The sequence below is a fragment of the Argiope bruennichi genome, chromosome X2 (assembly GCF_947563725.1).
Source record: "Argiope bruennichi chromosome X2, qqArgBrue1.1, whole genome shotgun sequence".
In the NCBI taxonomy this organism is placed as follows: Eukaryota; Metazoa; Arthropoda; class Arachnida; order Araneae; family Araneidae; genus Argiope; species Argiope bruennichi.
In genome coordinates, this window is record NC_079163.1 from 42,520,684 (window position 1) to 42,535,975 (window position 15,292).

Genomic DNA, 15,292 nt, shown 5'->3' on the forward strand with positions numbered 1-15,292 from the left:
TTGTTAAAGACATGTTAAACAGAAACACATTAGGCCATAAATAATTATTTTTAAAAATTAATACAATTAAATATTTACACATCAAACCTCAATCTCAGTTTCTCGAAATACAGATTCATTATTAATTTCATCAGAAAGAAAGCAGATTTCATTCTGCATTGAAATTAGTATGTAACAGAGATTTTAGATATAATTAAAATTCAAATGTAATAACAACTGAGCATACTTTTCTTGATATGCCAAAAAAATAAACTTTACATTTTGAAATACCTTATATACTAAAAAAGCAATATTTTCAGTTTTTAATTTTATGAAAAGGCTGAGAAAAGAATATACTGGAAAGAGAAACATAATTAGTCTTAACAACACACAGAAATGTTCCAATGTTTGAAATCCAAAGACATAGTCTAAGAAGTATTTTATTTAATACAAATATTGTAAGTGAACGGTACAATTAGGATTAAACTATTAAAATAAGAAAAATGAGATCTAATATTCCATTGCAGCAGCATCAAGCATAAAGAATGAAAAACACAAATAGAAAGTGGCAAGAAGCAAAAAACTTTGATTTTATACCATAAGTTCATGACTTGTTGTATCTAGACACATTTCTTGAATTCATGAACAAAGGTCCAATTTATAATTCATGTTACTTTTTTCCGATCTCTTACATTAGAACACATTTAAATATGAACACAAAGTGGTAATTATATTAAAAAAAAAAACAACTTGAAAGTATGAAAGGCAAACAAAAACATACACACCTGATCAATGTCTTAAGATTAGTTTAGCTCCATCTTTGCATTACAATTTTCATAACTTTTCATATCTATAAAAGTAAATGCAAAAAAAAAAAAAAATGTTTAAATGCAACATGCAGTATTGTGAAAGAAATGTAAAAAACAAACACAATAGGCCATACATAGGTATTTTTAAAAAATCATACAATTAAAAATTTATACGTCAAATCACAAACTCAGTTTTTCGAAATACATATTAATTATTAAGTTCATCAGAAAGAAGGCAGATTTCATTCTACATTGACAATGGTATGTAACAGAGATTTTAGATATAATTCAAATATAATAACAATTGAGCATAGTTTCCGTGTTATGCCAAAATAATCAACTTTACATTTTGAAATATCTTATATTCTAAAAAAGCAATATTTTCAGTTTTTAATTTTATAAAAAGGCTGAGAAAAGAATATCCTGGAATGAGAAACATATTCAGTCTTAATAACACACAGAAATATTTGAAATCAAAAGACATAGTCTTAGAAGTATTTTTTTTAACACAAACATTTTATGTGAACGGTAGAATTAGGAGTAAACCATTAAAATGAGATCTAATATTCCATTGCAGCATCAAGCATAAAGAATGAAGAACACAAATAGAAAGTGGCAAGAAGCAAAAAACTTTGATTTTATACCATAAGTTCATGACTTGTTGTATCTAGACACATTTCTTGAATTCATGAACAAAGGTCCAATTTATAATTCATGTTACTTTTTTCCGATCTCTTACATTAGAACACATTTAAATATGAACCCAAAGTGGTAATGAAATAAAAAAAAAACTTGACAATATCAAAGAAAAAAATATATAGACACCTGCCTCTTAATGTCTTAAGATTAGTTTAGCTCCTTTTTTGCATTTCAACTAAGTTCCTATCATAACATTTCATACCTACAAAAGGAAATGCAAAAAATGTTTATATTCAACAAGCAGTATTGTTAAAGAAATGTTAAACAGAAACACATTAGGCCATAAATAATTATTTTTAAAAATTAATACAATTAAATATTTACACATCAAACCTCAATCTCAGTTTTTCGAAATACAGATTAATTATTAATTTCATCAGAAAGAAAGCAGATTTCATTCTGCATTGAAATTAGTATGTAAAAGAGATTTTAGATATAATTAAAATTCAAATGTAATAACAACTGAGCATACTTTTCTTGATATGCCAAAAAAATAAACTTTACATTTTGAATTACCTTATATACTAAAAAAGCAATATTTTCAGTTTTTAATTTTATGAAAAGGCTGAGAAAAGAATATACAGGAACGAGAAACATAATCAGTCTTAACAACACACAGAAATGTTCCAATGTTTGAAATCCAAAGACATAGACTAAGAAGTATTTTATTCAATACAAATATTTTAAGTGAACGGTACAATTAGGATTAAACTATTAAAATAAGAAAAATGAGATCTAATATTCCGTTGCAGCAGCATCAAGCATAAAGAATGAAAAACACAAATAGAAAGTGGCAAGAAGCAAAAAACTTTGATTTTATACCATAAGTTCATGACTTGTATCTAGACACATTTCTTGAATTCATGAACAAAGGTCCAATTTATAATTCATGTTACTTTTTTCCGATCTCTTACATCAGAACACATTTAAATATGAACACACAGTGGTAATTATATTAAAAAAACAACAACTTGAAAGTATGAAAGGCAAACAAAAACATACACACCAGATCAATGTCTCAAGATTAGTTTAGCTCCATCTTTGCTATACAATTTTCATATCTATAAAAGGAAATGCAAAAAAAAAAAAAAAATGTTTAAATGCAACATGCAGTATTGTAAAAGAAATGTAAAAAACAAACACAATAGGCCATACATAGGTATTTTTAAAAAATCATACAATTAAAAATTTATACGTCAAATCACAAACTCAGTTTTTCGAAATGCATATTAATTATTAAGTTCATCAGAAAGAAGGCAGATTTCATTCTACATTGACAATGGTATGTAACAGAGATTTTAGATATAATTCAAATATAATAACAATTGAGCATAGTTTCCGTGTTATGCCAAAATAATCAACTTTACATTTTGAAATATCTTATATTCTAAAAAAGCAATATTTTCAGTTTTCAATTTTATAAAAAGGCTGAGAAAAGAATATCCTGGAATGAGAAACATATTCAGTCTTAATAACACACAGAAATATTTGAAATCAAAAGACATAGTCTTAGAAGTATTTTTTTTAACACAAACATTTTAAGTGAACGGTAGAATTAGGAGTAAACCATTAAAATGAGATCTAATATTCCGTTGCAGCATCAAGCATAAAGAATGAAAAACACAAATAGAAAGTGGCAAGAAGCAAAAAACTTTGATTTTATACCATAAGTTCATGACTTGTATCTAGACACATTTCTTGAATTCATGAACAAAGGTCCAATTTATAATTCATGTTACTTTTTTCCGATCTCTTACATTAGAACACATTTAATATGAACACAAAGTGTTAATTAAATAAAAAAAACCTTGAAAATATGAATGAAAAACAAAAATATACACACCTACCTCTTAATGTCTTAAGATTAGTTTAGCTCTGTAGCATTTGGTTATAGCGAGGACCAAACTCACAATGTTTTTTTTTGTAGCCGAGTAATATGACCACAAGACAGAAGTAATTACTCATGTCTCGTAGTTGTTGTCTGACTTATAAAGCGCCACCACATTACTCCCCCTCGAGTGAGTCGGAGGTGAGACAAACGATATTTTGTCCTGTTTCTTGCTGTTACTAGAGGGGATAATGGCTGTTGAGCCTTACCCATCTTTATTGTCTAAATATTTATCAGCTTTTTTTATCCTCAGTTATATATTATTATGAATCATGATTTGTTGTATCATTTCTTGAATTCACAACACAAAGTGGTAATTAAATAATTAAAAAAAACTTAAAAATATTAAAGAAAAACAAAAAAAATACACACCTGCCTCTTTATGTCTTAAATTATTTAGCTCATTCCCTGCATTTCAACTAAGTCCCTATCATAACTTTTCATACCTATAAAAGGAAATGCAAAAAAAATGTTTATATTCAACATGCAGTATTGTTAAAGAAATGTAAAACACAAACACATTAGGCCATAAATAATTAATTTTAAAATTTGATAAAATTAAATATTTACACATCAAATCCCAATCTCAGTTTATTCAAAGGCCCGCCAAGGTAAAAAAGAAGGCATAAGTGAAAACACACAAGTCCGAAGTGATTACCAGCATCTAAGAAACGTAAAGTAAGCAGAAGACCAAAGCGTTCACCCACACCTAAGAAACGGATATCCACAACTCCTCCAAGGAAAAAAACAACCATGTACCAGGAAACCATCTAAAAAAAGTTGCCAAAATCAAGATTACTGTAAAATTAATAAATCAAGCTGATAAATAATAAGCCAATAAATAAATCAAGCTGATAAATAATCAACCAAAAAATAAATAAATAAAGCTGATAAATATTCAGACAATAAAAATGGGTAAAGCGCAATAGCCAATATCACCACTAATAACAGCAAAAAACAGGACAAAATATCGTTCGTTTCACCTCCGATTCACTGGAGGATGAGTAATGTGGTGATCAACGTTAATCAAAACTCGAGTCCAATATCGAAGAACTCATCTTTAATTCCCCAACCTTAATGGCAAACGATTGCCACAATTGTGGCGAACGTACTCTATTTCGAAAGAAATATTAAGCAAATCCAATCTTAATATCACAGAGATATTACTCAGATACAATTTATAACTGTCAGAGTTGCAGCATGCCCATCTAAGCTGGAAATAAAAATAATTTAAAATTGTAAATGTATACAATAAATATTTCATTTTTTCAGTTCACTTCGCTATCCTGAAATTAATATCTTTCACCACAAATGTAAGTTACATTTTTTTTTTTTTTTTTTCTTATTCATCGCTTTGCACCATATACATTTGTATAAATTTACTTATTACTTTTTTAGTTAATTCTCTTAAAGTTGCTATTTCAAACTTCACCATAAATTATTAGTGCTTATAAGAATATTACAACTATGATAAGTAATAACGAACATTGTTACTTTTCCCCATATTTCACCATTTCAGGCAAACCATTAAGAATATGAGGGTATTAAGTTATTTCCTTACTCCCTGATTAAACATTTAGAGTCCCTTAAGGTAATATAAGTTTCTTGGGCCTTTGATTTGGCAAATTCGAACTTCCTGAAAAGTTAGAGACTTAATTAAAGAAAAGTTAGACAAATAATTTTACTATTGTTATTTTTAAATTTTTGTTCCAAATATCTGTTATTTCAATCATATTTTTAATTAAAATTTATTAATTAGTATTAAATGCAAAATGTATTAATTGTAACTAATATTTAAATAACTAATCGAAGTAACGTGTGATTGAATTAATTTATCGATTTGAGCTCACTTCTTGAATATGATTTTTAAAACTATTTATTTCATTTCTTTATTGGAGTAAACAATTTTCTGAAAAAATTTGAATTATAAATACATGTCATTTCTTTAAAATGTTGACTTTAGTTCTCTATTCTACCTGCAGATGGCGCCAGCAGTAAACAGAATATATGCAATCAAAGTCATGTCATAAGGAATGGTTTATGGAATAGTGCATCGTCAAATGCGAGTATCGGAAAGTCAAGGTCACTCCCATGAAGTGGAGCGGTGTCTTCGCACTTTCCTGTGAAGCCTCACACTTTCCAGCGAAGTCAAGGCTCCGATAAATTTCAGTGATATGCAATACAACGATACGATAATTCCAAGAATAACCGGTCCGTTCACTTCAGTGGGTAAGGGACTTTCCCTATGCATGATTGAACTCTTGTTAGAGAGCTTCCATTGGACAGATCGTATCGATTGTTACTTTCTAACGAGATCCAAGACCTGTTATCGGAATATCACCAGTAAGATCGTATCAAGAATTTGAATCACACTCCGCTTTGAAAAGTATTGATCACTGTGACTTTTTGACATTGGTTACATAATAGCCGGTCGTAAAATATTCGTCATCCCTACTAAAATCAGGCAATTTTCTTTTATTTTAATTATTTGTGTGAGCAGTTTTATGTAGCAAATTCCCATAATCTGACAAAACATTTTATTACTGATTATATATATAATAATGATATTTAAGTTGATAATCAATAAAACAGTTTGTTAAAATATTAATAAACGACAATATTATTATATTTAGTTCGAAATTATTTTCAGAATTTCGAATTAAATTTTTAAAACGTTAAAATGAAAAATAATTGAAAATGCCCCTCTTTGTTAAATAAATTTTAAATTGTTGAAAGTGATTAAGGTTTCAATCAGCTCCAATAATCAATATTATCATGTACATAGTAAATGTTCCATTCTTCTTTCTATTCAGGTGATATTAATTGGCATTTACCATGATCTTTCATGGCGGAGAAAGAAAAGATTTTATTTCGTTTTTTACACAGAAAAAAATGAAAGGAGTTGCTTAGAGGGGGAAAAAATGAGGAGGCCCAAGTCACAAATATTCCTATTACTTTTGTTTTCAGCTAACATTAAATAGTCATTTAGACCGTACGATATAATTTTCGATATTAATAAGTTTTGTATGGATTGCGGTGTTCCTCAGGTATCGTTCTAATCATTTAATTATGGTTCAAAATTCCTAGGTCCATATAAAAACAGACATAGGATAAATTCTAAATGGGATGTCATTTTTACTAAATGAATATGAATCCCTTTTTGAATCACGAAATTTTAATAATCCTGTTCTGATGAAATCGATAATAGAAATCTCTGTGTCATATCTTTATTTGGAGAATTTCTGATTAAAAATTTATTGAAATTTCAAGAGGATGATCCATCACTTACGGCAACATATATTTAAATTATTCGCTCTAAAATTTGGGATGCCAAGACACCTGGTATAAAAGTTGAGACCATTGCGAAACTGGGAAATAATTATTTCGCATTTTCATATACTATTTTGTATCATTTGTTTCTGGTTTGCTTTTGTTGTATTAAATTATATCTGTGTTCGCAAAAAAGGAATTAGAAAATTTTGCGATCCTTCTTGATATTTGTACTTATAATTTAATATTCCCACATCTAATGAGTTAAACATCGGTTCAAATTGAAATTAATAAAAAATGCAATCATTATGAAATCCAATTAAAAATAAATTTTTTTTCTGAACCAAACTATGGTCTGTGTAATTTCTGTAAGCGTTTCAAGGACACTCGTTTTCCGTACTATTCTCCTTCTCAGTTGCCCTGGTTTCGTCAAAGCTTGTTTTTTTCCACGTCAGTACGTTTCAGTAAGGTCGTTAAGCTGACAGTACCTTAACAGCCGTGTAAAAAAAAAAAAAAAAAAAAAAAAAAAAAAAAAGATTGACAGTGTTATCTGCCTCAGCATTACGACGCAGACAACCAGTACCGAGGTAGAAAACCTAACCTTGAACCGCCCAGAGAAAATACATAGATTATAATATTTTGCGGATTCTTTGTCTCGATATGTTGCTGAATGTAACTCTCCTAAGACATTTTTATATTAACCCTTTATTTATTGAAGGGACTCTTAAATCTCCTCATTTTTCTCATGACATACAGCATTAATATAAATACTTTGAAATCCACGGGGTCATTATAGTCCAGTTTCACAAAGCTTTATTTTCAGTTCATGGATTGCAGCACATGTGTGCGGCACTATTTGAAATATATGTCTCATTAAGTGGAAGATATGAAATGAATGCTTTTAGGGAAGTTAAGCCAAGACAGCATTCAAAGTGTGTAGAATGATATTCCTGCTTGTAAATGATAATTTTTTTTTTTTTTTTTTTTTTTTTTCTAAAATCATAAGAAATCTGCTTTCTGATCACAAGAAAGAGTGATAAATAAAAAATATTGAAAAATGTTTTCTATATTTTGAGCAAAATTATTTAATACATTTATTGTTTAATTTTTTTTATATTCCAAATTACGATTGAAATTTCAAATATTACTCTAATATTTGACATTTTAATGGTAAAAATACAATATTTACATTACGGATCTTCATCGGGAATTCGTTTAAAATGCCGAAGGAGCAATTTATAATTAGTCAATGTTGATCCAATTTCTCATCAGAATGTTAGCTTCTATTTCACGCTGCTCTCTTACTGCTAAGAGACGTATGTCTCTTTGCTCTAATTCTGCAATGGATGATGATGAATAGCTTTAACAAAGGCAAGATGGTGAAAAATAAATTAAGACAAAGAACAACAACAACAGCAAAATAAAGACAAAAAATCAAGACGATTAAAAATTCCAGACATTGCTTTTTAAAGTGAAAATTAACATCACTTGAAGAAGCAGAATCCGAATTTTTTACAATAAAACTGTCTAAAGACATTGGTCTTAGGATAGATACACTTTGAAATTTGGCGAAAATGAAGCACAGCAATATTCGTAAATTAATTAGTGTGTATAGCTACTACCTTATCAGGCTGATAAGACAGTAGCTTTCAGCATTGCCCTTATTTCACTGGAATGCTGCTGCTCTGTTGAAGCTATTATTTTCTTTTTTCCAGATCAAATCTCCTCTGCAACTTCTTGGTACGGTACAGAACACACTTCCATAAATTTTTCCGGAGTTCTTTCTATATTCTTCCGTCAGCTCAATGATGTCGTTGCTATCAATCTTTGGCCACATAATCATGCCTTCTATTTTTCAGAAGAAAAAAAATTGAATTCGTATGCGTAAAATATAGTTTATACCTTCTTCCATAATTCAAAGTCAGACGTATAGGAAGATACATAAAAATTCCATCTGAATACCATTAAGATCTAGAAGAATATCGGCATTGAAGTAAGTTGAATTCAGTACTTCTCTAAAAGAAGCTGAAAGACGAGAGGTTTCCTATAAGAATCTGTTTAATTTTGATGTACTAAGAATAAGGATTTTTTTTTTTTTTTTTTGCACTATAATTCTGTTTTTTTGTTTTATTTTGTCGATACCACAAAACATATTTATGATATCACACATCATAACTAAATCTTTCATTTGGTGTCAAATCGTACTTAGTTTGTAATTTCGCTACAATTCAACTTCATTTTATTGAAACATAAAGATATCTCTCTACAGAGATTACATATTCATTTGAACTTGAAATAAAAATTGATGTTCAATATACATTTTCATTTTTCAATTATTGAAAAAAATTACTATCTGCATTTTATTTACAAAACTGTTTAATAATTGTGTGAATATTTAAGAAATTATTTGCAAATTACTACCATTTCATTTTATTTATAGCATGATAAGTCTAATTTTTATTATTTGGAGGCATTTTTTTTTTAATTGTTAGGTGTTTACTTTTATTTTGTTTTGTTAAATGCTTAGAATGAATTTGATTATTTGTCACATTTTATATGATACCAAGTATCATAAATGATTTACATGAATATTAAATTGGACTTTATGCAACTAATAACTTAAACAATCTGATTGATTTTGCTCCTAGGTCAGCATATTGGCCTAATATTATAAAAATATGTTTAATTTTGATTTACTAAGAATTTGGAATAATTAATTTTTTGCACAATAAGTTTGTTTCTTTGGTACATTTCGACAGATACCACGTATCAAAGATAATTTACTTAATTATTATATAACATATTTTCAGTGAATGTCTCGTTAATTCTTCATTAGCTGTCAAATCATGTTTAGTTTTTAATTTCACTAAAATTCAACTTCATTCCATTGCAATATAAAATTTCTCTCTATGCAGATTACATAAGCATTTGATCTTGGAATAAAAACTCATGTTCAATACAAATTTTCATTTTCCAATTATTGATTTAAATTACATACAGCCATTTTATTCACAAAAGCAATTAATAAATGTATATTTAAGTAATCAGTTGCAAATGATTATCATTTCCTTTTGTTTATAGCACGAAAATTCTGGGTAGTTTCAGGCTGTGGAAAATGTTTTCCATAAAAGTTAAGGTTTGTATATTTTACTACTAAAAATATTCTCCATTTATAAATTTGATTTTCTGTTATTATTTGTTATTAGATACCAAGGATAAGATACAAGAATATTAAAATGGAATTCATACCATTGGTAGCTTAATAATAATTTGATTTATTTTGCTTCTAAGCTAACAAATTGAACTAATATTATAAAAATATATTTAGTTTTGATTCAATAAGTATTTTATTTCTTATTTATTTTTTTGCTCAATAAGTTTGTTTGTTTTTTATACATATTGAATAATACAACATAACAAAACTAACTCGCATAGTTATTATTTTGCAAATCCTTGATGACGTCATTTATTGTTCATATGGTGCCTAAACTTCATTCAGTTTTTAATTTCTGCATTGAAAATGCAGCTTTATTCAGTTGCAATATAAAGTGTTCTCACCATGTAGTTTACATATTCATTTGATCTTGGAATAAAAACTGATGTTCAACACACATTTTCGTTTTCCAATTATTGATATGAATAGCATATTCCCACTGTATTCAAACAACAGTTTAGTAGTTGTATCAATATTTAAGAAATTAGTGCAAATTATTTTGATTTCATCTTATTTACAGCACATATGATTCAACTTTTCAATTTTTAATTTGAATTTTCTCTTCAAATTCAAGTCAAAATTTCTCTTGAAATTATTCATGTGTTTTATTTTATGTTGTTAAATATTTAGAAAAAAATTCTTCTCTCTTTTAATGGATTTGACAACTTGTTATATTTTATTTCATAATAAGGATCATAAATGATTTACACCAATATCAAATTGGACTTTATATCATTGATATCTAAATAATTTGATTGACTTTGCATCTAGGTCAATGGATTGAACTAATATTTTCTAAATATATTTAATTTTGATTTACTATGTATTTAGAATATTGATTTTTTTGCACAATAAGCTTGTTTCTTTATTACATTTTGATTGATACAACATAACAAAACTAACTTGCATAGTTATAAAATCGAACATCCTTGATGACCTCATTTATTGTTCATATGGTGTCAAAACTTCATTAGTTTTTATGTTTTAAAAATTCAGTTTTATTCATTCGCAAAATAAAGTTTTCTCTCTATGTAGATTACATATTCATTTGAAATTGTCACATGAAACAAGTTCCAGCAAAATTCACTTACTTGTTGGAATAAAAAAACTCATATTCAAGACACATTTCATTTTTTTAATTATTGACGTAAATTACATTCTGACTATTTATTTCAACATTTGTTTAAAGTTTCTATGAATATTTAAGAAAAAATTTGCCAATTATTATTATTTCCTTTAATTTTAAAATAATGAGTGATTTTAATGCTTGGAGACTAAATATTCTTATAATACTGCAAATATGGCTTTATTTAAATTTTCCTTATCCCACATTTTGATGGATTTGTCTGCTTTATTTTATATGATACCAAAGAACATAAATAATTTACATCAATAATAAATATTAATATCAGAGTGTATGTAACTGAGATTATAGCTAAAATTAAAATTCAAAACGTAATAACAATTTGTCACGCTTTTCTTAATCTCAGAATAACACTTTACATTTTTTAATATATTGCAGTATAAGAAGAAATATTTTCACAGTTTTTAATTTACTAAAAGCTGAGAAAAAAAATGTACTCAAAGGAGAAACTTAATTTGTCTTATTATCGCATAGGAATGATTGAAAATTTGTCCTGAAAACAAATAGACTTAGAAGTATTTTCTTTAAATCCAACATTTTAAGCGAACAGTACAATTAGAAATAAACTATTAAAATGAGAATAATGAGATTCAATATTCTGTTGCAGCTGCATAAAGAATGAAAAATACAAATAGTAAATGGCAAGAAGCAAACAACATTGATTCTATACCATAACTTCATGACTTGTCGTATCAAGACACATTTCTTGAATTCATGAGCAAAGATCCAATTCATAATTCATGTTACTTTTTTCTGATCCCTTACATTAGAACACATTTAAATATGAACACAAAGTGGTAATAAAATTTTTAAAAAACTTGAAAATATGAAAGACAACCAAAAATATACACACCTGATTAAGGTCTTAAGATTAGTTTAGCTCCTTTGAATTACAACTTTCATAACTTTCCATACACATAAAAGGAAATGCAAAAAAAAAAAAAAAAAAAAAAAAAGTTTAAATTCAACATGCAGTATTGTTCAAGAAATGTAAAACAAAAACACATTAGGCCGAAAATAATTATTTTTAAAAATTCATACAATTAAATATTTACACATCAAATCTTAATCTCAGTTTTTCAAAATACAGATTAATTATTAATTTCATCATAAAGAAAGCAGATTTCATTCTGCATTGAAATTAGTATGTAACAGAGATTTTAGATATAATTGAAATTCAAATGTAATAACAACTGAGCATACTTTTCTTGATATGCCAAAAAAATAAACTTTACATTTTGAAATACCTTATATACTAAAAAAGCAATATTTTCAGTTTTTAATTTTATGAAAAGGCTGAGAAAAGAATATACAGGAACGAGAAACATAATCAGTCTTAACAACACACAGAAATGTTCCAATGTTTGAAATACAAAGACATAGACTAAGAAGTATTTTATTTAATACAAATATTTTAAGTGAACGGTACAATTAGGATTAAACTATTAAAATAAGAAAAATGAGATCTAATATTCCGTTGCAGCAGCATCAAGCATAAAGAATGAAAAACACAAATAGAAAGTGGCAAGAAGCAAAAAACTTTGATTTTATACCATAAGTTCATGACTTGTTGTATCTAGACACATTTCTTGAATTCATGAACAAAGGTCCAATTTATAATTCATGTTACTTTTTTCCGATCTCTTACATTAGAACACATTTAATATGAACACAAAGTGTTAATTAAATAAAAAAAACCTTGAAAATATGAAAGAAAAACAAAAATATACACACCTACCTCTTAATGTCTTAAGATTAGTTTAGCTCTGTAGCATTTGGTTATAGCGAGGACCAAACTCACAATGTTTTTTTTTGTAGCCGAGTAATATGACCACAAGACAGAAGTAATTACTCATGTCTCTTAGTTGTTGTCTGACTTATAAAGCGCCACCACATTACTCCCCCTCGAGTGAGTTGGAGGTGAGACAAACGATATTTTGTCCTGTTTCTTGCTGTTACTAGAGGGGATAATGGCTGTTGAGCCTTACCCATCTTTATTGTCTAAATATTTATCAGCTTTTTTTATCCTCAGTTATATATTATTATGAATCATGATTTGTTGTATCATTTCTTGAATTCACAACACAAAGTGGTAATTAAATAATTAAAAAAAACTTAAAAATATTAAAGAAAAACAAAAAAAATACACACCTGCCTCTTTATGTCTTAAATTATTTAGCTCATTCCCTGCATTTCAACTAAGTCCCTATCATAACTTTTCATACCTATAAAAGGAAATGCAAAAAAAATGTTTATATTCAACATGCAGTATTGTTAAAGAAATGTAAAACACAAACACATTAGGCCATAAATAATTAATTTTAAAATTTGATAAAATTAAATATTTACACATCAAATCCCAATCTCAGTTTATTCAAAGGCCCGCCAAGGTAAAAAAGAAGGCATAAGTGAAAACACACAAGTCCGAAGTGATTACCAGCATCTAAGAAACGTAAAGTAAGCAGAAGACCAAAGCGTTCACCCACACCTAAGAAACGGATATCCACAACTCCTCCAAGGAAAAAAACAACCATGTACCAGGAAACCATCTAAAAAAAGTTGCCAAAATCAAGATTACTGTAAAATTAATAAATCAAGCTGATAAATAATAAGCCAATAAATAAATCAAGCTGATAAATAATCAACCAAAAAATAAATAAATAAAGCTGATAAATATTCAGACAATAAAAATGGGTAAAGCGCAATAGCCAATATCACCACTAATAACAGCAAAAAACAGGACAAAATATCGTTCGTTTCACCTCCGATTCACTGGAGGATGAGTAATGTGGTGATCAACGTTAATCAAAACTCGAGTCCAATATCGAAGAACTCATCTTTAATTCCCCAACCTTAATGGCAAACGATTGCCACAATTGTGGCGAACGTACTCTATTTCGAAAGAAATATTAAGCAAATCCAATCTTAATATCACAGAGATATTACTCAGATACAATTTATAACTGTCAGAGTTGCAGCATGCCCATCTAAGCTGGAAATAAAAATAATTTAAAATTGTAAATGTATACAATAAATATTTCATTTTTTCAGTTCACTTCGCTATCCTGAAATTAATATCTTTCACCACAAATGTAAGTTACATTTTTTTTTTTTTTTTCTTATTCATCGCTTTGCACCATATACATTTGTATAAATTTACTTATTACTTTTTTAGTTAATTCTCTTAAAGTTGCTATTTCAAACTTCACCATAAATTATTAGTGCTTATAAGAATATTACAACTATGATAAGTAATAACGAACATTGTTACTTTTCCCCATATTTCACCATTTCAGGCAAACCATTAAGAATATGAGGGTATTAAGTTATTTCCTTACTCCCTGATTAAACATTTAGAGTCCCTTAAGGTAATATAAGTTTCTTGGGCCTTTGATTTGGCAAATTCGAACTTCCTGAAAAGTTAGAGACTTAATTAAAGAAAAGTTAGACAAATAATTTTACTATTGTTATTTTTAAATTTTTGTTCCAAATATCTGTTATTTCAATCATATTTTTAATTAAAATTTATTAATTAGTATTAAATGCAAAATGTATTAATTGTAACTAATATTTAAATAACTAATCGAAGTAACGTGTGATTGAATTAATTTATCGATTTGAGCTCACTTCTTGAATATGATTTTTAAAACTATTTATTTCATTTCTTTATTGGAGTAAACAATTTTCTGAAAAAATTTGAATTATAAATACATGTCATTTCTTTAAAATGTTGACTTTAGTTCTCTATTCTACCTGCAGATGGCGCCAGCAGTAAACAGAATATATGCAATCAAAGTCATGTCATAAGGAATGGTTTATGGAATAGTGCATCGTCAAATGCGAGTATCGAAAAGTCAAGGTCACTCCCATGAAGTGGAGCGGTGTCTTCGCACTTTCCTGTGAAGCCTCACACATTCCAGCGAAGTCAAGGCTCCGATAAATTTCAGTGATATGCAATACAACGATACGATAATTCCAAGAATAACCGGTCCGTTCACTTCAGTGGGTAAGGGACTTTCCCTATGCATGATTGAACTCTTGTTAGAGAGCTTCCATTGGACAGATCGTATCGATTGTTACTTTCTAACGAGATCCAAGACCTGTTATCGGAATATCACCAGTAAGATCGTATCAAGAATTTGAATCACACTCCGCTTTGAAAAGTATTGATCACTGGTATTTGTGACTTTTTGACATTGGTTACATAATAGCCGGTCGTAAAATATTCGTCATCCCTACTAAGATCAGGCAATTTTCTTTTATTTTAATTATTTGTGTGAGCAGTTTTA